Source organism: Bombina bombina, chromosome 6 (assembly GCF_027579735.1).
Source record: "Bombina bombina isolate aBomBom1 chromosome 6, aBomBom1.pri, whole genome shotgun sequence".
Lineage (NCBI taxonomy): Eukaryota > Metazoa > Chordata > Amphibia > Anura > Bombinatoridae > Bombina > Bombina bombina.
This window is the reverse complement of record NC_069504.1, coordinates 655,795,921-655,822,195: the sequence shown is the minus strand read 5'-3', so window position 1 is coordinate 655,822,195 and position 26,275 is coordinate 655,795,921.

The following is a 26,275-nucleotide window of genomic DNA, read 5'->3' as shown; positions in this document are numbered from 1 at the left end:
TGAAACCAATATAACATCTCAACATTCACAAATATACATTTCTGACATTCAAAAACAAAACAAAAACAAATCAGTGACCAATATAGCCACCTTTCTTTGCAAGGACACTCAAAAGCCTGCCATCCATGGATTCTGTCAGTGTTTTGATCTGTTCACCATCAACATTGCGTGCAGCAGCAACCACAGCCTCCCAGACACTGTTCAGAGAGGTGTACTGTTTTCCCTCCTTGTAAATCTCACATTTGATGATGGACCACAGGTTCTCAATGGGGTTCAGATCAGGTGAACAAGGAGGCCATGTCATTAGATTTTCTTTTTTTATACCCTTTCTTGCCAGCCACGCTGTAGAGTACTTGGACGCGTGTGATGGAGCATTGTCCTGCATGAAAATCATGTTTTTCTTGAAGGATGCAGACTTCTTCATGTACCGCTGCTTGAAGAAGGTGTCTTCCAGAAACTGGCAGTAGGACTGGGAGTTGAGCTTGACTCCATCCTCAACCCGAAAAGGCCCCACAAGCTCATCTTTGATGATACCAGCCCAAACCAGTACTCCACCTCCACCTTGCTGGCGTCTGAGTCAGACTGGAGCTCTTTGCCCTTTACCAATCCAGCCACGGGCCCATCCATCTGGCCCATCAAGACTCACTCTCATTTCATCAGTCCATGAAACCTTAGAAAAATCAGTCTTGAGATATTACTTGGCCCAGTCTTGTGTGTCTTGTTCAGTGGTGGTCTTCTTTCAGCCTTACCTTGGCCATCTCTCTGAGTATTGCACACCTTGTGCTTTTGGGCACTCCAGTGATGTTGCAGCTCTGAAATATGGCCAAACTAGTGGCAAGTGGCATCTTGGCAGCTGCACGCTTGACTTTTCTCAGTTCATGGGCAGTTATTTTGTGCCTTGGTTTTTCCACACGCTTCTTGTGACCCTGTTGACTATTTTGAATGAAACGCTTGATTGTTCGATGATCAGGCTTCAGAAACTTTGCCATTTTAAGAGTGCTGCATCCCTCTGCAAGATATCTCACTATTTTTTACTTTTCTGAGCCTGTCAAGTCCTTCTTTTGACCCATTTTGCCAAAGGAAAGGAAGTTGCCTAATAATTTTGCACACCTGATATAGGGTGTTGATGTCATTAGACCACACCCCTTCTCATTACAGAGATGCACATCACCTAATATGCTTAATTGGTAGTAAGCTTTCGAGCCTATACAGCTTGGAGTAAGACAACATGCATAAAGAGGATGATGTGGTCAAAATACTCATTTGCCTAATAATTCTGCACTCCCTGTAGATGACACACCCTCTAGTGTATTCTTTTCCTCAGCCATCATTTGTATGCTAGGGTCCAAGTATGTGAACTGTGTAATTAAATATTGCAACATATCACGAGGAGTCTGTTCTGGTGAAATTCTATGTGTCAATCTTTATATTTGTTAAAATTAAGCTGCAAATACACCTGGGTCATCATTTAATGCTACATGCATTTCTGCAAGAGAGTAACTGTCTAAATCTCTACTCCCTATGACTAATTTACAAACTGCTTATAATCTGTCCCCATCTGAACCCCATTTATCCTCCTTAAACCAATCTGTGTTCAAATTAACTGGGCCTGCATCTGGTGATTGTAATCTAGCCGCAATGCTGTCTGGAAGCCAAATCTTTAACATTATACATGCTTCTTTAGGAGAAAGCTTGTATTGTTTTATTGCAGACTCAAAATTTGAGATGTTAGTAAATACATCTGCTTTTACATCATACACTGGAAAGAGGAGTTTTAATTTTACCAGTTGTCTCATTACTTTATAAGTAAATTTTGCAATTGAGTTAAATTTCTTCCCCTTGATCTTAATCTGGGTGTTAGTGATAAAGTATCTGTTTAGTGTTCTGGACATAATGTTTTTGACTTAGTTATCTGTGGAGTTAATATGGGAATGTGTGTGCTCTCTGTATTTTGTGTGTGTTATCAAATCTTTCCTCACTGTGTGTTATAGACACCCTCCCCCCATCAACATGTGGACTTAGCACCCTCCCCCCATCAGCATGTGGCCCATCTTCCTCAGATGCAGATGGATTCTCCTGATCTAATACTGCGACATGGGTTAAGCTTGCAAGCCCCTGTGTCATTGAAGCTAAAAGTTAGCCTCTCGCGTTATAATTTTGTTCTAAGGTATTAATATATTCTGCATTTATACCACATGTGGGACAATTCTCATATAATCTGTTAACGTTGGTTTCTGTTGGCTATTGAAGAATGTTCCGTTATGGCTCTATTCAATTAGTCTTTAATTGCTAAAAACAGTTTCATGCAATTCTGTAACTTAGATTATTCGTTTGTTAAACAAAAACTCTTTTTTATCAATAAGCTTATTTTCAATCTCACATTGCAACCATAAATCTTTCAGTCTTTTAACTATATTAGTATTTTCATCAGTAACAGGCTCAAATGTGCTACATACATATTTAACAATTAATTCCATACTTACACTTTGAAGTGTCTTCAAACTGCAAGCAAATCAGATTCACGTCCTGCATGGCTGAGATTTTATGTCTGGATCGACTGAGTCCTGGCCAGGAACCTATTGCTGAAGCGCTCAACTCAAAAACAGTATAGCCACATTTGCTGCTCATAGCAGTGTACTGGGTCATTCAGCACCAAAAGATCCTTCAAATTGCTTGCTCGCTTATACACCATCCGTGGTGAAGGAGAGTCATAGAACGAAAGACTGGTATCCTTGGATATCACCATCCAATTCTTTTAGTTTTTTTCTTACTTGACTGTGGACCATCCAGTATGCCCTATTTTGTATATTTTACCAAAGATGCATAAGTCATTGGAGAATCCCCCTGGCAGACTGATTGTTTCTGCTAGGGGTTGCTCATACAGCCCTTGGCAGAGTTTATAGAATTTTTCTTGCAACCAGTGGTCCAGAATACCAAATCTCATCTAAAAGATTCCTTTGAGCTAATCAATTTGTTGAAGATTATGGAACAGGTAGAGGACACAGACATCCTTGTCACTATGGATGTTGTAAGTCTTTATACAGTCATACCCCATGCACATGGCATTGAGATGGTCAGACAGATGCTTATTAATAATGTACACTACACAGGACCTCCTATAGAGTTTTTGCTTCATCTTATGGAATTCTGCTTAGAGGAAACTTTTTTAGGTTTGAACATTATTACTTTCTGCAAACCATGGGAACTGTGATGGGGTTGAATATGGCCCCATCATACACCAATATTTACATGGCTATGTATGAGCAGTATAACATCTTCTCTGAGCAGAACCCCATAAAGTTTTATCATCGGTACATAGACGATGTGTTTATGATTTGGGTGGTACCCCAGAAGCTCTGTTGGAGTGGGTTAACACTCTAAACATACTTGATTCTACTATCAGATTTAAAATGGAATTTGATCTGTAAAAGATACACTTTCTGGATTTAGAAATTGTTAAGATCTCTTTGAACAATGTGTTTAGTCTGCAGATTACTTTTTATAAAAAAGCTACTGATAAAAACTCTATATTACATTATAGTAGTTTTCATCCTAAATTTCAAAAAGATGGGGTCAGTTCCTCACAGCTCCTGTGGGTCGTACGCAACAATACAGATGACTCCCGTAATAACAACCAATTACTTGAAATGTCACAAAGATTTTTACAATGGGGGTATACGCAACCATTGATTAAACAACAATGTACTAAAGTGGAAGAGTGGACACAGGAGGCATTAACGACTAGGAAATCACCAAGTACGGACTCTAACCAGTTGAATTTTATTACCACCTATACTCTGGGGTCTGAATTTCTAGCTTCAACCATCAAAAAGAATTGGATGGTGATATCCAAGGATACCAGTCTTCCGTTCTACGACTCTCCTTCACCACGGATGGTGTATAAGCGAGCAAGCAATCTGAAGGATCTTTTGGTGCTGAATGACCCGGTACACTGCTATGAGCAGCGAATGTGGCTACCTAAAGGCAAGCTAGGGTGCTTTCGTTGTGGGAACTGTGTGACTTGCAACAGTTTAATCACTTGTAATATGTTCCATCATCCGCACACTAACAAGAGCTTTACCATTAAACACTGACTAACATGCATCTCTGAATTTGTTGTATATGCTATAATCTGTCCATGTTCCCTGTACTACATTGGAAAGACTGTGACGTCCTTTAGGGAATGGCTGGCCAACCATAAAACAGCCATATGGCAAGCGCTGGATAAGGGTCGCTCAGACCAGCCAGTGGCTCTGCATTTTCTGGCCGCGGGACACCTGGTTTCATCCCTCAGAACAATGCTCATTGATCCTGTTCCTTGGCCCAGACATGGTGGTAATAGGGCACAAGCCTTATTATGTCTAGAAGCCCGATGGATTTTCAACCTTGACACGGTTACCCCTCGAGGACTAAATACAAATATTGACTTTAGTTGTTGCTATAAACCATAGTGATGAACAGTGAGAGTCATCTGCTGAGTTTCTACCTACTCCTTGTGTCATACAGTTTTGAGCATATAATACTTGGTTTGGTTTACTCTTGGAATAAGTGCACCGTAGCTTGTTGCTATAAGTTATGGATAATAGGATGGCTCAGGGGTTACCTTGATACCATAGGGGTATAGATGGTTACTCTGTGCACATGACTCTATAGTCCTGATTGATTACGCTGTATTTAGTTTTAAACCCTCTGTTATTTTAAATGAGAATTTTGTATGTAGAGTGTGCAATCTGCACGGTCAATGATTATCACCTTGTGAATGTTTGTAGATACACTGGTAATAGTGATTATGTATAACTATGCACAGGTTGTTTTCTGACAGCTGTCACCTCTGACTGCCAGTGATCCATGGCCATGCCTACACTCATCATCGTATATACAGCTGTTTGTTGGTTTGGACTATCGCCATGGTAACCTGTCACGTTGGTGCAGGACCAGGTGGATGCATATAGATGACGTCATCTTCCGCTGCCTGTTTCCGGCCATACGTATTATGAGTTTTCCAGGTGGGGAGTGGGTGTGCTCGTTCCTGACCGTCTGATTGCACATGGCTGATTGGTAAGATGGTATTTAGGTATGGGTTCTGGGGTTACTCACTATGCACCGTCTCCATTGACAAAGGCTCCTGTGAGAGCCAAAACATTTGGTTCAGGCCCTTGTTACACTGCTTGTGAATTAAAGGCATTTTTGGAAAACCCGATTTGTGCGTGCTCTTATGATAGCCCTGGAGACACGGATGCCAACCGTGGGGATTATCTAATATTGATGTGTGTGCACTCATTGGAGTGATGGTGTGTGCCGTTTCCCTTCAATACTATATATATATATATACAGTATATATATATACACACACATACACACATACACACATATATATATACACAGACATATATATATATATATATATATATATATATATATATATATATATATATATATATATATATATATACTGTATATACTGGGCTTGAAATTTCCAGTGGTCCTGGAAGACTTAGAAATTGCAGCGGATGACTTAAAAATGTTACTTTTTCCTATCTTTAACATTGAGTGGACTACTATCTTTTTCCCTCTGCGCTAGTAGCTTTTAACCCCTGACTAGAAAACCATAGTGATATTTTTCCACCCCGATATATATATATACATATATATATATATATATATATATATATATATATACAGTATATATATATATATATACAGCATATATATATATATATATATATATATATATAAATACTGTGACATAGATTACGTCAAATGGTGAGTTATGTGTAGTGTGTGAGCAACAAAAATATAGCGCCTGGAAACCTGGAGTAAAGTATAACAAAACACATGTTCAATATATTAAAATGATCACAATTATCACAATTATCATTTATTTATAAAGCACCAACTGATACTGCAATGCTATATACATACGTAAAATATGCATAGCTAACATTAATAAGAAGCAAATGGGTAGAGGGACGTTGCACGTTATAGACAAGAGTTGCACGTTATAGATCACTTTACATGAAGGAGATCCATAGGACAGCTGGGCTTGTAGACTTAAATGCTAAGAAGAGGGTAGGTAGCATACATTGTATGCATCCCAGAACAGTAGAGTCTTTAAGAAGCGCTGGATACTTTGAAAACTAGGGGAGAGTTCCACAAAATAGGGGCCATTCTGGAGAAGTCCTGTAAACAGGAATGTGAAGAGGTAACAAGAGAGGAGAAGAGAAGTTGATCATGAGCAGAGAGAAGGGGATAGGAGGGAGTGTAGAGACAAGGTCAGAGATATAAGGGGAGCAGTGCTATTGAAGGCTTTCAATGTTAGAGTAAGAATTTTGTGTTTTATTCTAGAGGCTAGAGGAATCCAGTGAAGGGATTGGTCAAGAGAAGCAGCAGATTAGTAGTAATCAGCCTATTATTCATTATGAATTGCAAAGCAGAAAGACAGCACCTGGGGATGCCAGAGAGGTTTGAGCTGTAATAGTCTAGGCCTGGCTGTCACCCAAGCACTGAGCCAAAAGAAAAGTGGGTTAAAAAAACATAAAGAAGAAACAGTGTTGGTAAGCCCCCGAAACGTCAATTACCTAAATGGATATTTATGATTGAAATCCAGTTGTAATATTAAGCTACAAGCTTGCGTTTGCAGCAATATAACATTGTACTTGTCTTTAATGCAGAGGAAATACTTTAAATATGGTTACAGGAGTTTATATGGTTTCATATAAAGTTTGATTTAACACCAGTTTAATACCATAAAATAACCAAGATGCTTTTCAATTAGCAGTTCAGGACAATTAGATATGGGGCTGACGATATATATTTGTAGGCAGTGATATTTCTGACAGGCATATGATTTATTATGAGATAAAACTAATAATTACAACTTGTACATGAGAGGATGCTATTGTTATCAGGAAAGTCACAATAAAAAAATACTTTTGATTTTTAAAATGTTCACTCTGTAGTGATAAGAAAATACATAATCAGGCAAATAGCTGAGCCTTACCTTTATATTGTACTGCTGGCCTTTGTATACTGGGGATAATAGTTATTGTGTAAATATTTTCTAGAATTATTTAGGATTGCAGCCTGTGGCTTCCAGCTGGTAAGGAGAAAATGGTTCTAACAATTTAGTCAATAGCTTTTATATTTCTTTGACGCAGAATAGTTTGAGCAGGTGATGAAGTATAAATGTTGTTCCTGGTTTGACAGTAATCAATATCTTTATTTTTATAAAAAAATTGTATTTTCAGAGCACATAAGTACAATATTTATTTATGTTTGACTGAATAAATAAGATATTTTAATTATATTATTTAATAAGACAAGTGCACAGCCTATTAAGCCATGTATAAAGCACATTAAACCCTGTATATTTTGCAGAGATTGATAGCAATGTAATGATGCATATATTGTGCATTATTAATAGTGTTTTTTTAAGTGTTTTTGCACATTCTGCCTTCCAATTAAGGGATGGATGGTTTAGTACTGGTGTCATCTATTACCTTTTCTGCAATGCAAATTTATAGTAACTATTACTGTGTCTGATATGCGCTGATGTTGATAGTTTACATAATCTGTGCATTCAATAGCTTTGTAATATGCTTTTATGTGAAGGGCTGGATAAATATCAGGGGAATATGTTACTGGTTAGGAAGAGAAAATGTATTCTTACAGAGAAGTCAATTTTAAAATTTGTATTCCTCTAATGAAGATGTTTTCCTAACATTTTGCTTTAAATCATGATTAAATTGTGCATATTGTGGCAAATTGTATTAAATATGACTCATCTAGATTGCGAGTGTGCGTTCATCTTTTAACGTTGAAAATATGGTAATTTCAGCGTTAAAAAAGCAAAACAGCCATTACGAGTCTTGTCGGTATAGCTGTACCGCAAGCCTTTTAGCGCTACCATTACGAGTTTTGCGGTGAGGCTAAAAAAACCTGTGTTACAGCCTAAAACGACAAGTTCCGTAACGCCATCTGAAAGCAGTAGTTATGAGTTTTACGCTAAAAATCTGTAACTAACTAAACTGCTACAAAGTACACTAAACACCCATAAGCTACCTATTAACCCCTAAACCGAGGCCCTCCCGCATCGCAAACACTATATTAAATTTATTAACACCTAGTATGCCACTCCCGATATCGCCGCCACTTTAAAAAAATATTAACCCCTATTCCGCCACTCCCTGACATTGTCACCACTATAATAAACTTATTAACCCCTAAACCACCGCCCTCCCACATCGCAAACACTATTTAAATATTATTAACCCCGCCCACATCGCCCCCTCTATACTAAAGTTATTAAGCCCTACACCGCCGTCACTATAAAAAAAAACTATTAACCCCTAAACCGCGAGGCCACCACAGCAAAATATACTAAACTAAACTATTAACCCCTAAACCGAAAGCCCCCACATCGCAATAAACTAATTTAAACTATTCACCCCTAAACATAACGCCCCCCCTATCTTTATATTAAAATTACAATTTCCCTATCTTAAATTAAATTAAAACTTACCTGTCAAATTAAAAAAGTTTAAACTAACAATTAAACTAATATAACTATTTAACTAATATTAAACTATCTACCAATTAAATAAAACTAAACTGCACATTAAAAAATCCTAACACTACTACAAAAATTACAAACTATCTAATTACAAAAAAAAATACTAAATTACAAAAAATAGCAAACACTAAATTACGGAAAATAACAAACGAAATTATCAAAAATAAAAAAGAATTACACCTAATCTAATAGCCCTATCAAAATAAAAAAGCCCACCCAAAATAAAAAAAAAAAACTTAGCCTACAATAAACTACCAATAGCCCTTAAAAGGGCTTTTTGTTGGGCATTTCCCCAAAGATATCAGCTCTTTTCCCTGAAAAAAATACAAAGACCCCCCCAACAGTAAAACCCATCACCCAAACAACCCCCCAAAATAAAAAACCTAACTCTAAAAAAAAAAACTATGTACCCATTACCCAGAAAAGAGCATTTGGATGAGCATTGCCCTTAAAAGGGCATTTAGCTCTTTTACATGCCCAAACCCTAATCTAAAATGAAAACCCACCCAAAAACCCTTAAAAAAAAAACTATCACTAACCCCCGAAGATCCCCTTACAGTTTTTGAAGTCCTGCTTGAACGATCTTCATCCAAGCGGCGAGAAGTCTTCATCCAGGTGGCCTCTTCAATCTTCATCCCGGCGGCGAAGTCCTCATCCAAGTGGCGAGAAGTCTTCATCCAGACGACCTCTTCAATCTTTATCCAGGCAGCATCTTCTATCTTAAAAAGAGCTGCTTAATCCTATTGGCTGATTTGAACAGCCAATAGGATTTAAGTAGCTCTCATTCTATTGACTGATTCATCATCCAATAGAATTAGAGCTGTTTGAATCCTATTGGCTGATTTGAACAGCCAATAGGATTTTAGCAGCTCTAATTCCTATTGGCTAATTCAAATATTTCAGCCAATAGGAATGCAAGGGACGCCATCTTGAATCGCATAACTTGCATTGAAGAGTGTACAGCGGTGACCGTATGAAGAGGATGCTCCGCGCCGGATGTCTTCAGGATGGACCCGCTCCACGCCACCAGGATCAAGATAGAAGATGCCGTCTGGATGAAGATTGAAGAGGTCATCTGGATGAAGATTTCTTGCCGCTTGGATGAGGACTTTGCCGCTGGGATGAAGATTGAAGAGGCCGTCTGGATGAGGACTTCTCCGCCGGTATGAAGATCGTTCAAGCGGGACTTCAAAAACTGTAAGTGGATCATTGGGGGTTAGTGTTAGGTTTTTTTAAGATTTTTTGGATGGGTTTTATTTTTAGATTAGGGTTTGGGCAGCAAAAGAGCTAAATGCCCTTTTAAGGGCAATGCCCATACAAATGCCCTTTTCAGGGCAATAGGTAGCTTAGATTTTTTTAGATATTTTTTTTATTTTGTGGGTTTGGGGGGGGTTTGTAATGTTAGTGGGTATTTGTATTTTTGTTTCACAAAAAGAGCTGATATGTTTAAGGCAATGCCCTACAAAAGGCCCTTTTAAGGGCCATTGGTAGTTTATTCTAGATTATGTTTTTTTATTTTGGGGTTGTTTTTTTTAATGGGTATTAGAATAGGAATATTTTTTTTTTTTATACCATTTGTTTGTTATTTTGTGTAATGTATTTTTTAGGGGGTTAGGGGGTGTTTGTTTTTTGTAGCAAAAGAGCTGTTTAACTTAGGGCAATGCCCTACAAAAGGCCCTTTTAAGGGCCCTTGGTAGTTTATTCTAGATTAGGCTTTTTTTTAAAGGGTAAGGAATAATTTTTATTTTTTTGGATAATTTTGTTTGTAATGGTAGTTTTTTTTTATTTTTTGGAATTTTAGGTTTTAGTGTAAGGTAGCTTAGGTTTTATTTCACAGGTAATTTTATATTTATTTTAACTAGTTAGTTAGTAAATAGTTAATAACTATTTACTAACTAGTCTACCTAGTTAAAATAAATACAAACTGAAATAAAAATGAAACCTAAGCAAGCTACAATATAACTATTAGTTATATTGTAGCTAGCTTAAGTTTTATTTCACAGGCAAGTATGTATATCGTTTTAAATAGGTATTATTTAGTTAATAATTGTACATTTTATTTAGATCTATTTTAATTATGTTAAAGTTAGGGGGTGTTAGGGTTAGGGTTACGTTAGGGTTTGGTTTAGGGTTAGGTTTAGGGGTAGGGTTAGGGTTAGGTTTAGGGGTAGGTGTAGGGGTTAATAATTTAATTTAGATTGTTTTGATGTGGGGGGCTGGTGGTTTAGGGGTTAATAGGTTTATTTAGTGCTAGTGATGTGGGAGGCCAGAGGTTTAGGGGTTAATAACGATGTCGGGGAGCGGCAGAATAGGGGTTAATAACTTTAATATAGTGGCAACGATGTTGGGGTACGGCGGAATAGGGGTTTATAACTTTAGTATAGTGGCAGCGACATCGGAAGTGGCAGATTAGGGGTTAATAACATTTTGTAGGTGCCAGCGATGTCGGGGCAGCAGATTAGGGTTGTTTAGACTCAGGGTTTATGTTAGGGTGTTAGGTTTACACGTTAGTTTTCTTTCCCCATAGACATCAATGGGGCTGCATAACGGAGCTTTTCTTTCCGCAATCGCAGGTGTTAGACTTTTTTCTGACCCGCTCTCCCCATTGATGTCTATGGGGAAAGCGTGCACGAGCACGTCAAAACAGCGCTTGTTTATGGTGTGGTATGGAGCTTAAAAACCCCATATTGCACGCACAAGCCGGGTTTTGAAAAACTTGTAATGGCAGCGCTATAGGGGATTAAATAATCAACTTTTGTTGCGTTCGTTAATTTCTCTTTAGCGCTCAAAACTCGTAATCTAGGCAATTTTTATTTAGCTACAAATTAAAGTAGTACAGGCCATTGATCTTGTAAACTGTTTAGATGATCACTGTCTTTTACTCATGCTTACTGAACCATGGAAAGGTTAAAGTATAGCACTGTGTTCCTCTCATGATAGCTTTACTGAACCACCTGACTCCTGAGTTTTAACAGCCACCACCATGTTATTTTCCAAAACTATTCTCCCCTCCTCACTTTACCAAGGCCCACTACATTATGCTAAAAAATAAAGTTTAGTCAACACAGAATGCTGAATCTGCCAAAGTAAATAACTTCAAGTGCACCATCATCCAACAGTTTATATATATATATATATATATATATATATATATATATATATATATATATATATATATATATATATATATATATATATATATATATATATATATATATATATGATATAAACTACTCACCATTCCTCACATGGCCCCTCAAAAGAGAAGTGGCAACTGCCCATGTAGAATAAGGTATCTTCCCTGACAGGTATGTTGAGCTACTGCACCAAAAACCAACTGAACGTCTTAGTTATTGCTGGCATAAATGTTTTGTAATGTCCCTGCATAATAAGAAGAAGCCTATAAGTCTGTCCCCAGTCTTTTATTCTGAGAAAGAGAAATATGACAAACGTGCAATTAGTTTCCCATTCATTAGCTTTTGTTAGAGTAAAATTAGAGAAGAAAAATGTTGTGAGAAGCATATAACATGGATACCAGCTTAAGAATCAATTCTAATACTGGTCAAGGAACAGTTTTGTCAAGATGAAAAAACAAAACAAATTACCACAACAGATAAAAGGGTGAGCCTTATATCAACAATATGTAAAGTCCAAGGAGTGAATGAGAATCATTTGAAGAACATCGAGGATGAAATGGAATGAATAATCCACCAAAAAATCCATGTATTGTGAAAACAACTACTGCATATGCTTCTGGAGATAGAAACCAGCTGATGAACATTTGCACCCTTTAGGTGCACCTCTGTGATGCTATAACAAACAATATGCAATTAAATCTATGGTGAAGTGAACTCATTGATGGTCTGAAAGACTAGACACTGCTGCGGTGTATACCGTTACTGTGCCTCTATAATGAGACTGTGAGCCAAGGGAACACCTTTATTTTTGAATATCACATTTTTGACAGTAGAATTTAGATGGAGCATAAACTATGGTATAACCCAAGACACTTACAATTTGTCTTGACAGTAGAATTTAGATGGAGCATAAACTATGGTATAACCCAGGACACTTACAATTTGTCTGAAATCCTACTCCCCAGAAGACACACATTTGGCTTGGAATATGTTTACTTTTTCCAGATTGAATATGTAATCATCTCTGATCAGGAAAGTCTGCATCTGCCTGCAGTAACTTTGGAAGAAGACACAATATGCTTATAAACAAGATAATTATTTACTTGAAGAGCTTTTCTAAACTCTGCAAGGAGCAAAACTAGAACCTAAACATTCATGTCCTGTGACAAGTCTAAGAAAAAGGTAATGAGCAGGTTGAATACTGACAATACAAATCAACACAAATGAATGAATAAAGGAGGACTTGGAATTGAGCAACAATCATAATAATTACACCTTTTATGCAAAGTGCATCACACAGAGAGGTTCTCCAGCTAACAGTTTAAAGGTCAGAGGACTGAAATAAAGATGATAAAAGCAAACCAGGGTAAGTGCTGATTGCTATATGAAATAAGGTATTCTGTATAGTAGAAACTGGATTTTTAAAATGAAAGCACAGAGGATGTTTAGACTTAAGAGGAGTGCACTGTCAGGTGCACTCGAATAAGGTGAAATAAGCCTTGTAAATGCCTTATGGGAAATGTAGGTTATTTTAATTATCTATATCTATGAAAATGAATTAATAGTAATTTGGATGGGTATTGGGATAAGTGAGAAGGTGTTAATCAGAAGAAGCTTTGCAAGGGAAAGTTCTTGGTAAGTGCTGTGGTTTTAGCGAGTCTGCAGGATGTGTGGTGGAGTGTACTGTACATTTTGAATAAGGGAGCGAAGACAGGAGGGGAAAGAATGTTTCTCCCTGTCTATGTTAAGAGAAAGGAGAGATACATGAGGCACAGAGTGATCAGAGTACAAAACATATTATAGCACACTAGGCAATAAGCCTGCCCAGAGGGAAGTCTATGTTTAAAAAATACAACCCCCCAAGCTACAGTTACAAAAAATAAAAAAGTTAAAAAACAGAATAAAATAAACAAAGCTATCTAAAATAATAAAATTAAACCTAAACTAATACTCCTATAAAAATAAAAACACCCCCTAATATAATACTAAACTACAAATAGCCCTTAAAAGGGCCTTTTGTAGGGCATTGCCCTAAGTTAAACAGCAGGGTGTTTTTATTTTGGGGTGCTTTTTTATTTTCATAGCGATTAGGTTTGGGGTTTTTTTTGGGATAATGTGGTTTATTATTTTCTGTAATGTAAGCCTTTTTTATTTTCTGTAATTTTAGATTAATTTAATGTAACCTTATTTTTTAAAGTAATATACGGCTAGATTTAGAGTTTTGTCGGTAAAGACCCGCATAGCTAACGCAGCTTTTTTTCCTACCGCTGCTTCCAAACAACGCTGGTATTTAGAGTTGTCTGAAGAGCTGCGTTAGGCTCCAAAAAGGGTGCGTTGAGCCGAATTTACCGCCACTTCAACCCTCAATACCAGCGTTGCTTACGGTAGCGGTAAGCTGGCAAAACGTGCTTGTGCACGATTCCCCCATAGGAAACAATGGGGCAGTTTGTTATGGAAAAAAAAACTAACACCTGCAAAAAAGCAGCGTTAAGCTCCCAACGCAGCCCCATTGTTTCCTATGGGGAAACACTCTCTCAGTCTGCACCTAACACCCTAACATGTACCCCGAGTCTAAACACCCCTAACCTTACACTTATTAACTACTAATCTGCCAACCCCGCTATCGCTGACACCTGCATTAAACTATTAACCCCTAATCTGCCGCTCCGGACACCGCCGCCACCTACATTATCCCTATGAACCCCTAATCTGCTGCCCCTAACATCGCCGACACCTATATTATATTTATTAACCCATAATCTGCCCCCCAACATCGCTGCTACCTTACCTACACTTATTAACCCCTAATCTGCCGACCGGACCTCGCCGCCACTATAATAAATGTATTAACCCCTAAACCCGCCGCACTCCCACCTCGCAAACACTATAATAAATAGTATTAACCCCTAATCTGCTCTCCCTAACATCCCCGCCACCTAACTTCAAGTATTAACCCCTAATCTGCCGACCGGACATCACCGCTACTATAATAAATGTATTAACCCCTAAAGCTAAGTCTAACCCTAACACCCCCCTAAATTAAATATAATTTTAATCTAACAAAATAAATTAAATCTTATTAACTAAAGTATTCCTATTTAAAACTAAATACTTACCTGTAAAATAAACCCTAATATAGCTACAATATAACGAATAATTATATTGTTGTTATTTTAGGATTTATATTTATTTTACAGGCAACTTTGTATTTATTTTAACTAGGTACAATAGCTATTAAATAGTTATTTACTATTTAATAGCTACCTAGTTAAAATAATTACAAAATTACCTGTAAAATAAATCCTAACCTAAGTTACAATTAAACCTAACACTACACTATCAATAAATTAATTAAATAAATTACCTACAATTACATACAATTAAATAAACTAAACTAAATTGCCAAAAAAAACCCCACTAAATTACAAAAAATAAAAAAAGATTACAAGAATATTAGGCTAATTACACCTACTCTAAGCCCCCTAATAAAATAAAAAAGCCCCCCAAAATAATAAAGGTCCCTACCCTATTCTAAATTAAAAAGTAATCAGCTCTATTACCAGCCCTTAAAAGGGCTTTTTGCGGGGCATGCCCCAAAGTAATCAGCTCTTTTGCCTGTAAAAAAAAATACAACCCCCCCAACATTAAAACCCACCACCCACATACCCCTACTCTAACCCACCCAAACCCCCCTTAAATAAACCTAACACTACCCCCCTGAAGATCTCCCTACCTTGAGTCGTCTTCACCCAGCCAGGCCGAAGTCTTCAACCTATGGGGCAGAAGAGGACATCCAGACCGGCAGAAGTCTTCATCCTATCCGGGCAGAAGAGGACATCCGGACCGGCAGACATCTTCATCCAAGCGGCATCTTCTATCTTCATCCATCCGGAGCGGAGTCATCTTCTTCCCAGCCGACGCGGATCCATCCTCTTCAACTGACGCCTACTCGCCGAATGAAGGTTCCTTTAAATAACGTCATCCAAGATGGCGTCCCTCGAATTCCGATTGGCTGATAGGATTTTAGGATCAGCCAATCGGATTTAAGGTAGTAAAAATCTGATTGGCTGATTCAATCAGCCAATCAGATTCAAGTTCAATCCGATTGGCTGATCTAATCAGCTAATCAGATTGAGCTTGCATTCTATTGGCTGTTCCGATCAGCCAATAGAATGCAAGCTCAATCTGATTGGCTGATTGGATCAGCCAATCGGATTGAACTTGAATCTGATTGGCTGATTGAATTAGCCAATCAGATTTTTCCTACCTTAATTCCGAATGGCTGATAGAATCCTATCAGCCAATCAAAATTCGAGGGACGCCATCTTGGATGACGTCATTTAAAGGAACCTTCATTCGGCGAGTAGGCGTCGGTTGAAGAGGATGGATCCACGTTGGCTGGGAAGAAGATGGCTCCGCTGCGCTCCAGATGGATGAAGATAGAAGATGCCGCTTGGATGAAGATGTCTGCCGGTCAGGATGTCCTCTTCTGCCCGGATAGGATGAAGACTTCTGCCGGTCTGGATGTCCTCTTCTGCCCCATCGGATGAAGACTTCGGCCCGGCTGGGTGAAGACGACTCAAGGTAGGGAGATCTTCAGGGGGGGTAGTGTTAGGTTTATTTAAGGGGGGTTTGGGTGGGTTAGAGTAGGGGTATGTGGGTGGTGGTTTTTAATGTTGGGGGGTTTTATTTTTTTTTACAGGCAAAAAACCTGATTACTTTGGGGCATGCCCCACATAAAGCCCTTTTAAGGGCTGGTAAAATAGCTGATTTCTTTTTAATTTAGAATAGGGTAGGGACCTTTATTATTTTGGGGGGCTTTTTATTTTATTAACGGGCTTAGAATAGGTGTAATTAGCCTAATATTCTTGTAATCTTTTTTTATTTTTTGTAATTTAGTGTTTGTTTGTTTTTGTAATTTAGTTTAGTTTATTTAATTATATGTAATTGTAGGTAATTTATTTAATTAATTTATTGATAGTGTAGTATTAGGTTTAATTGTAACTTAGGTTAGGATTTATTTTACATGTAATTTTGTAATTATTTTAACTAGGTAGCTATTAAATAGTAAATAACTATTTAATTGCTATTGTACCTAGTTAAAATAAATACAAAGTTGCCTGTAAAATAAATATAAATCCTAAAATAGCTACAATATAATTATTCGTTATATTGTAGCTATATAAGGGTTTATTTTACAGGTAAGTATTTAGTTTTAAATAGGAATACTTTAGTTAATAAGATTTAATTTATTTTGTTAGATTAAAATTATATTTAATTTAGGGGGGTGTTAGGGTTAGGGTTAGACTTAGCTTTAGGGGTTAATACATTTATTATAGTGGCAGCGAGGTCCGGTCGGCAGATTAGTTAGTCAGGTTAATAAGTGTAGGTAAGGTAGCGGCGATGTTGGGGGGGGGGCAGATTAGGGGTTAATAAATATTATGTAGGTGTCTGCGATGTTAGGGGAAGCAGATTAGGGGTTCATAGGGATAATGTATGTGGCGGCGAAGTGCGGTCAGCAGATTAGGGGTTAAAAATATTTATTATAGTGGTGGCGTTGTGGGGGGACCTCGGTTTAGGGGTACATAGATACATAGGTAGTTTATGGGTGTTAGTGTACTTTAGAGCACTGTAGTTAAGAGCTTTATATACCAGCGTTAGCCCATAAAGCTCTTAACTACATCCTTTCCATGGGTGGTAGGAGTCTTGTCGGTAGAGGTGTAACACTCACTTCAACCAAGACTCTAAATACCAGCGTTAGGAAGATCCCATTGAAAAGATAGGATACGCAATTGGCGTAAGGGGATCTGCGGTATGGAAAAGTCGCGGCTTGAAAGTGAGCGGTACACCTTTACCTGGCTGACTCTAAATACCAGCGGGCAGCCAAAAGCAGCGTTAGGACCCCTTAATGCTGCTTTTGACGGCTAACGCAGAACTCTAAATCTAGGCAATAGTATTTTATTATTTTATGTACTTAAGGGGTTAATTTAGGTTGTGTTAGGTTAGACGGCTTCGTCATTAACTTAGTTATTTGCGTTGTGGGGGTTGGCGGTGTAGGAGTTAATAGGTAAATTAGTTTTTTGCGTTGGAGGTGGATGGCGATTTAGGGGTTAATAAATTAATAATTTAATTTGCATTGTTGGGAAATGGCAGATTAGGGGTTAATAGATGTATTAGGTAGTTTGCGATGTTAGGGTTGGTGGATTTAGGGGTTAATAATTTTATTAGGTAGTTTTTTTTTCTTAATACTTCGTACGGGCGCTTAGATTTTTTTTAATAGTTAGGTTTTTTTGTAATACTTATTGCGAGCGGTTAGGGTTTTTTTGTAATACTTATTGCGGGCGGTTATTTTTTTTTTTTTAATACTTATTGCGGGCGGTTAGTTTTTTTTTGCAATACTTATTGCGGGCGTTTTTTTTTGTTTTTTTTAATACTTATTGCGGGCGGTTAGTTTTTTTTGTAATACTTATTGCAGCCGGTTAGGTTTTTTTGTAATACTTATTACGGGTGGTTAGGTTTTTTTTTAAATACAGTACTTATTGCGGGCGGTTAGGTTTTTTTGTAATGCTCTGTCTGCCTTAGCTGCATCCCGGTGGATTCCGAAAATTCAGTGGATTCTTTCACCACCCTGCCTGCCATTTTCGGAATCCACCTGGATACAGCTTCACTGCATCCAGGTGAATTATTTTGGCTGCGTGCGCAGCCAACATTCCTTTGGCTGCCTCACACTGCCAACATTCCTTTGAGGATGCGTGCGCAACTGACGACACTGATGGACGCGTTACAAACGCAATTATAGTATAGATTATAGCATGCAGGTGTTATTGATTCCAGCGCTATTTCTGTTAAATCTGTAGTTCTGTGTTAATCAAACAGAGGACAGTAGGCTGGTAGGAAGCAGACAATCTGTTCTTTGCTAAAGAGAGTTCCAGGTGATGGTGGTGGGTCTGTAGTTGATGGTGGTCTGTAGTTCTGAGTTAATCAATCAGAGGACAGTACGCTGATAGGAAGCAGACAATCTGTGCTTTACTGAAGAGAGTTCAGGGTGATGGTGAGTCTATAGTTCTGAGTTAATCAAATAGAGGGCAGTACCCTGGTAGGAAGCAGACAATCTGTGCTTTGCTAAAGAGAGTTCAAGGTGATGGTGGTGCGTCTGTAGGTGATGGTGGGTCTGTAGTTCTGAGTTAATCAATCAGAGGACAGTACGCTGGTAGGAAGCAGACAATCTGTGCTTTGCTAAAGAGAGTTCCAGGTGATGGTGGTGCGTCTGTAGGTGATGGTGGGTCTGTAGTTCTGAGTTAATCAATCAGAGGACAGTACGCTGATAGGAAGCAGACAATCTGTGCTTTACTGAAGAGAGTTCAGGGTGATGGTGGGTCTGTAGATATGAGTTTCTGGGGGATATTTATCAAAGCGTGAACTATGTTGCATTTGTGGGCGTCAATACGCTCACCAAACATCGCGGCAGCGGAGCTCAATACGATTTCCTTATTTATCAAAAAAGCCGTCAAAAACACGCGCGTCAAGTATGGTGCGAAGAGCTGGTGTTAACTAACAGTCATCGATGTTGCGGCTATTCGGGCTTTTCCCAACTTTATTTATACCATTTCAATACTGTCCACGAACAAGCACATTTCTCTTTAGCACATTATTGTATATAGTGTAAATGTATTCTTTTTCTAAGCAGGACTAATTGCGAATATAGGAAGTAGCAACATATTTGGTGCAAAGTGGAGAGTGAATTATTAGAATTCTTTTTAAGATTGGGCATACATATTTTAGTATGTATATATACACACACACACACACACATATATATATATATATATATATATATATATATATGTGTGTGTGTGTGTGTGTTATGTCAGATATCTTTTGCAAACATATTTACATGTCCCGAAGTACCTTTTTTTGTTCTAAACAATGTTGTCTGTCATATCTCTGTGTTTATTTATACCACTATATGTATATATTGTAAATGTATTATTATTCTGAGCAGGAATAATTGTGAATATAACATGTAATCAGAGTATCATATGTATTTATTTGAAATCTATGACTATTTTAAAGGGATAGGAAAGTGAAAATGTAAGTTGCACTAGTGGGAGCTAGCTGCTAATTGGTGCCTGCACACATTTGTCTCTTGTGATTGGCTAAATAGATGTGTTCAGCTAACTGCCAGTAGTGCAATGCTGTTCCTTTAGCTAAAGATAACAAGAGAATGAAGCAAATTTGATAATAGAAGCAAATTGGAAAGTTGTTTAAAATTGTATGTTCTATCCAAATCATGAAATAATATTTTGGGGTTTCCTGTCCCTTTAAGAGCTGGGCCAGGTTTCTCTCTGCACCTGTCTAACCCTTCCTGATTGCAATCTATTTTTTTTTTTTAAAAACACCCCTTCACAGGTGTTTTAAAATGGCCTGGCATATAAGATTACATTTCTTACTGAAAAAGAAATTCAAGAGAAGGAAGAAATATACTGAACATATCATGACAGTAAAGAGGTGAATTTAATTTCTGCTGTTTCTTAATCATGACAGTTTAAAGTTAGGTGGGCTATCACTTTGAGCTATCAGCTTAAGATTTTATTGAAACAAACATCAATTTGAATTTTAAAATCCTTGTCTAAAATATTACACTGTGTGTCCTAATGTCAGCATTAATGTTTATCTTTAATACTAATTTCCCATATACATACTTTCAAAGTATAATACACAATGTAACAAATGGCACTTACAAGTTCTGATGAGTGGATTATAAACAACAGAGATTAAGTTTCCAGCGCCTAAAATGACTAATATACCTGCTTCACTATAAGGAAGATCCCCTATCAGATCTGGTGGATAGTTACTATAAAAAGTGTATATAGGAGCGCCTACAGGCTAAGGTATATCACAGGGCAAAAAATAGGTCAAAGAATGATAGAAGAAACAGCTAGAATAGTAAAACAATTCTGACCAAATACTCCGTATGAAATCGTTTTAATCAATAGGGTAATACACAATTATCTAATGTATACCGATGATATTTCAAAATATGGACAAATACAATAAAATACAATAAAATTACAATTGCAATGAAAATATAATAGAGCACACTAGTAAAATACTTGATACAATATAGATATGAAATCTAAAAATATCTGAGCTTGTGGGCTACAGATTAGGATACACTATTTCCACAGAAGAATAGTAATGATCCTTAGAGGACCTTAAAAATATAAAAAATCTTATTGGCAAATCTTGGGCATTATTAAATGCAACTAAATCCACAGATAGTCTAGTTAAGGTTGGTACAATATTAAAAGTAATATCTATTATTAAACCATAAAAAGGGATAATATCTAACAGGCGTCCCCCCAGAATAAACAAACGCGTGATGTCCCGCTCCGCAACTCAGGGAGGCCTAGGGGTCCCTGATATTGACTCGTACCATAGATCAATATTCCTCCAGAGGGTTCTTGACTGGAGGATCCATGGGAGTCACAAGAGATGGGTTTCACTCGAAGGAAAACTTAACCCAGACTTTAATCTTCCTTCCTTGTGTTGGAATCCTGGCTTCCAATCTTCACTCAAACTAATTAAAAACCCGATTACACGGGAAACCCTGAAAGTTTGGGATTCCACTAACAAGACCAACCCATATGTTTCCTCCTGCCCGGGCCCCTTAACATCATTACTACACAATGACGAGTTCTCCCTTCCTCCCTTACCGAACGACACAGGAACATTCAACAAGAGTCATGACATCCCTCTATGGTCCCTGACTAACAACGAACAGATAAAAACTCAGGAGCTTTTACTGGACTCCGGTCAGAGCTGGGCCAAAAACTGGTTTACTTATAGAAGGGTTCACCACTATCTCACAACTCACCCACAGCGTTTGAACATGTTGCGACCATTTACCAACATTGAGAAACTATACACATCTTCCCCCCCGGTTAGGCACTGCCTCTCCCACATTTACAATATTATCACCCAACCGCCCCCAGGTAACCTACCCCGCTCCATAGAAATGTGGGAGAAAGAACTGGGAGTTATCATAACACCCCAGACAGCAATTAACATCTTTCATAATATTAAATCCGCCTCCAGGTCAGCCTCCATTAAAGAAATCAACTATAAGTTATTACACGGCTGGTACCTTACTCCCAGGAGAATCCACAAACTCTTTCCAAAAGCCAATAACCGTTGTTGGAGATGTGGCCACCATGGTAGCGGAATGAGTCATATGTGGTGGTGGTGTTCCCAGGTCCACTGGCTATGGCGTTCAGTGATCTCAGAGATTGAACAAATTTTTCAATTTACTCTCCCTCTGGACCCCCTGGTCTGGTTGTTAAATAAATCTATTAAATTACCCCACTCCCACTTTACTCCCCTACTAAAAATCATGAGAAACAGCTTAAAGGTTTTAATAGCATTAAACTGGAGATCCCCCGAGGTCCCTTCAGTGGCCACTTGGCGCAATAAGGTGTCAGACCTGATAGAATTGGAAGAATATGGTTCCTTTCTAACGGGCAAGAGGGATCAATTTATAGAACTCCAAATTACGTGGGAAAATTATATTAAATCTAACACCCTAAAACAGGCCACCTGATGACATTACGAGCTCTATTGATTCAAAGCACTATCAGACATTACATATGTTTGAGTATAATTTATGAAAGATTTCTCCAGGCAGTCTTAACCATACCACAGGCTGAGCATTGAGATGGTAATACTACTGTTAGCATAGACATTTTAGGTTTTCCTAAGTTCAGTAAAAGTTTAAAACAAGGTTCCAAGATGCACCATTCGCAAATTGTACTGTTTTTCTATGTATGACTGATTTTGTGACTATTTTCATTGTAATGTACATGTTTTGTTGATCTAACTGTATCATGGTCTCTTAATAAAAACATGTTGGAATAAAAAGGGATAATATCTATTTGTGAACCAGTGAATAAAACACTCAAAATTGTGTCCAATGTATCAAAAAAAACAAAATCAAACAAAAATCAAACAAAAAATCACAATATGCAAAAAGTCAGTGCTTAATCAAATCATGTGAATCCTAACAAAAGATAAATCCTAACAAAATATACTCTACGTGTCCTGTCCTAAATTCGAACAATACCGGTATGTTCTAGTGTCACTTATCTGCTTCCCTAGCGGTAATTCAAAACACCAAAAATAAAAAACAAATCACTGACTTAAAATCTCTAGTGCCTAGTGTGATAAAATTGCCCCTTAAGGGATCCTAAATTATCCTAAATGTTATTGTGGTGGTAACATTACAAAAAAGTGAAATACAAAGGGGTAAACAACAAAACTTAACAAACAAATATACGTATTAGATAGATACTAAAATAGAATGAATAAAAGTCAAATTGAAGTCCAAAGTCTTTTGATGTCCCTCAATAGGGTCCGAAATGGCCAATAATCCTGGGAATGTAGCAATCCAAGCAAATACTGTATAAAATAATCCTGAAAAAGAAAACAAAGTGCACTAAACAAAAAAGCCTATGGGGTTTCAGATTATCGGTAAATAAACTTACCCCATTAGGTTATATCCTGGAAATATGGTAAACCTCACAAATCGTGTGTCGATATTCGTCTACGCGTTTCGGTCCTCTATTCTTCTGTGGAAATAGTGTATCCTAATCTGTAGCCCACAAGTTCAGATATTTTTAGATTTCATATCTATATTGTATCGAGTATTTTACTAGTGTGCTCTATTATATTTTCATTGCAATTGTAATTTTATTGTATTTTATTGTATTTGTCCATATTTTGAAATATCATCGGTATACATTAGATAATTGTGTATTACCCTATTGATTAAAACGATTTCATACAGAGTATTTGGTCAGGATTGTTTTACTATTCTAGCTGTTTCTTCTATCATTCTTTGACCTATTTTTAGCCCTGTGATATACCTTAGCCTGTAGGCGCTCCTATATACACTTTTTAAAGTTCTGATGAGTGATCAATAATAGAAGTATGAAGCAATTTGATTCGTTAGTGATAGTTTATAATGTATATTTGAATCAGATTGGCTGATGTCATAAATCATGTGATTATGCACATTCCAATCAAAAGTGGTGGAAAAATTCACTAGTGTGTGGGTTATTTAAGAGTTTGCGCCATAATTGGTGCGAAAAGTGCTGCATCAAATATGGCGCGAAGTGGAGAGTGGGACTTGTATTACATGGCTTAAACATGGTGCACATAGATTTTTAAAAAAAATAAAAAGGAAATTAGCTATATTATGTTGTGTATTTAATTCATTTTTATCTCTGTATCTATTAGTGCGACAAGTTTGGGGCAAAACTTTGCACCAAATATGTTGAAATAATATTGTCCCCTTGATTTGTAATGAGAGACAAAGTTGTAGCATAATTCATCAGTAGTAATGTATTTTTCATTTTTATCCCTATATCTACTAGTGCACCAAATGTGGAGCTATAATATTGTTTGATTTTTGAAGGGTATACATATTTAATAGTTTGTAATTGACTTTTATTAGGTGATATGCTTCATTGTCTTGCAGCATCGATCATAAGATTTCAGTGTTTTCCGACTCCCATTGAGTTCTATGGCATCCACGACCTCAAGGGATTGCGGATTGAAAACTAGGTATGCTGTGTCGGAAAAGACGCGAGCGTAACTGTTGAATTTTTGATAACTTCGTGAGAGCTTCAAATAGTGTTGAATAGGAAGGTCAATTAACACAATTCCGCTCGAATTCCACGGATTTTCAACTTGCATCGATCTGCGTCAGATTGAGATCGCAGGATTGTATGTTACGTCACAAATTTCAACATTTGACGATCTTGACGCTTTGATAATTACAGTGGATCAATCTCGTGACAATTACGATGCGGAATTCCAGCGAATTTTCAGTTGACGCTTTGATAAATAGGCCTCAATATATCAGAGTAGGACAATTTGTGCTATGGAACCTGACAATCTTGTCGGCACTTCACATTGCACAAGCATTTCTGGTAAAATGCTTATGCAATGCAACCCCCTGGTCATTCGCGGCCAATCGGCTGCTAGCAGGAGCCGTCAATCATCCCGATCGGATCGGGATGATTTCAGTCTGCCATCTAAAAGGTTTTATGACCGATGCTTCTTAATGTCCGTTTCTGGCGGACCAAAAAATGCGGGGCGTCTATGCAGAATTCGCTACTTAATAAATACACTTGCATAAACTGACATGCGCAAATTTAGTTTGCGCTTGAGCGACCACATTTACTTTCAACTTGTAATATGCGCGCAAGTTAGCAACAATACTTTGTCTCTTGTAATCTAGCCCAATGACTTTAAACTTCATCTGCAAGAGGGATAATCTCAAAATGACTAAACTTCAGGGAGAATTGTAGTTGTCACTAGCCTCTCAATTATGTTTAAGATTTCCAGTTTTTGGAGCAAATGATATCTCTTGATACAAAATATTGGAAGAAGTGGAAATATCTTGAGCAAAGTACCTTGAGTTTCTGTTTCTTATTATTCTGCCAAGAAAACATACTTTTCCTTTTATCCCAAAAAACAAAATATAATGAAGATATTTACAACGGTAGCTAGCAAAGCCTGAAATTGCATCCAGTATAATATTTCTTTCAGTCTCTAGGTTATTTGTGACAGAAACTTTAAAGAACAATGAGTGCATCTGAGTTGGAAAAAAAAATACTTGTGACATCCGAACACATAGGAACATGTGACACCAACACAGGAAGGAGGAAGCTTTTTGTGCTTATCTGAAAAGGTAGAGTTGTAAGCCTTGGGTTTGTGTCCAATACACTTAAAATGGAACCACCCTTCAATGTTAGGTTTTACTATGGTAAACATGAAAGCAGCTTAGCAGCTGGAGGAAATTAAAGAGAAATACAGCACTATGTTTCATTGTTGTAATTAAAAAGCACTAAGCAGTGGCTTATACTTAATAGAAATCATTGCAATATGTATTATTCATCATTTTAAAGGGATTTACCTTTTATTTCTTTTTTTTTATAAGTTCATTATTTCCTGTCACAGTCCCACAAAGAAGCTGAAGTCTCTACAGAAAGGCATATTTAGCTTGATGTTATGAATCTTCCAGAGTAACATGACCTGTTTAGTATTCAGTGAGAGTTAGAGAGACAAGGGAGACGATTTAACAAGCAGGAGATGCTCCATCGATGCTCCATCGTTTCTGGTCCACCAGAAACGGAAGTTAAGAAGCAGAGGTTGTAAGACCGCTGCTCCTTAACTTCTCTTCCACCTAAAAGGGATGATTGACGGCCCCTGCTAGCGGCGGATTGGCCACGAGTGAGCAGGGGGCGGCATTGCACAAGCATTTCACCAGAGATGCTTGTGCAACGTTAAATGCCAACAGCATATGCTGTCTGCATTTAACGAGGTTGCGCAGACATGATTCGCTACAGCGTATCATGTCTGCTCGACCCTTCATAAATCTACCCCTATAAGTCATTCTGTCCATGCTCAGAAGAGACAGAATGCAACTTAAAGGGACATTAAACACTTTGAGATAGTAATATAAAATGATAAAACATATATCAAAGAGGTCAGTCATTTCTTG